Raw genomic sequence first — 302 nt, forward strand, 5'->3', positions numbered from 1 at the left:
GCAATATTAGATTGCAACAGTGACCTGCTTATCACTAAGTGTGACGTTGTAAGTAAGGCACAGCGAGACTTACAACACCTTAACTAGCTGTTCGTAGTTTTACAGAGAACGTTACATGTCTCCAATACAAATTTTACATCTCGCACTTTCATAAATTGACCACGCATATATAACAAAATGCATCAACATCATATTTACACTTTCTCGACGACATTTTAACTTTTTCTAGACTTGTACAAAACACCTGATTGTTATTTATCACTCGAGTGCTATCTGGAAGCACTGTGTGAAGTGAATGTAAA

This window comes from Wasmannia auropunctata, unplaced genomic scaffold (assembly GCF_000956235.1).
Source record: "Wasmannia auropunctata unplaced genomic scaffold, wasmannia.A_1.0 LD336106.1, whole genome shotgun sequence".
NCBI classification, from domain to species: domain Eukaryota; kingdom Metazoa; phylum Arthropoda; class Insecta; order Hymenoptera; family Formicidae; genus Wasmannia; species Wasmannia auropunctata.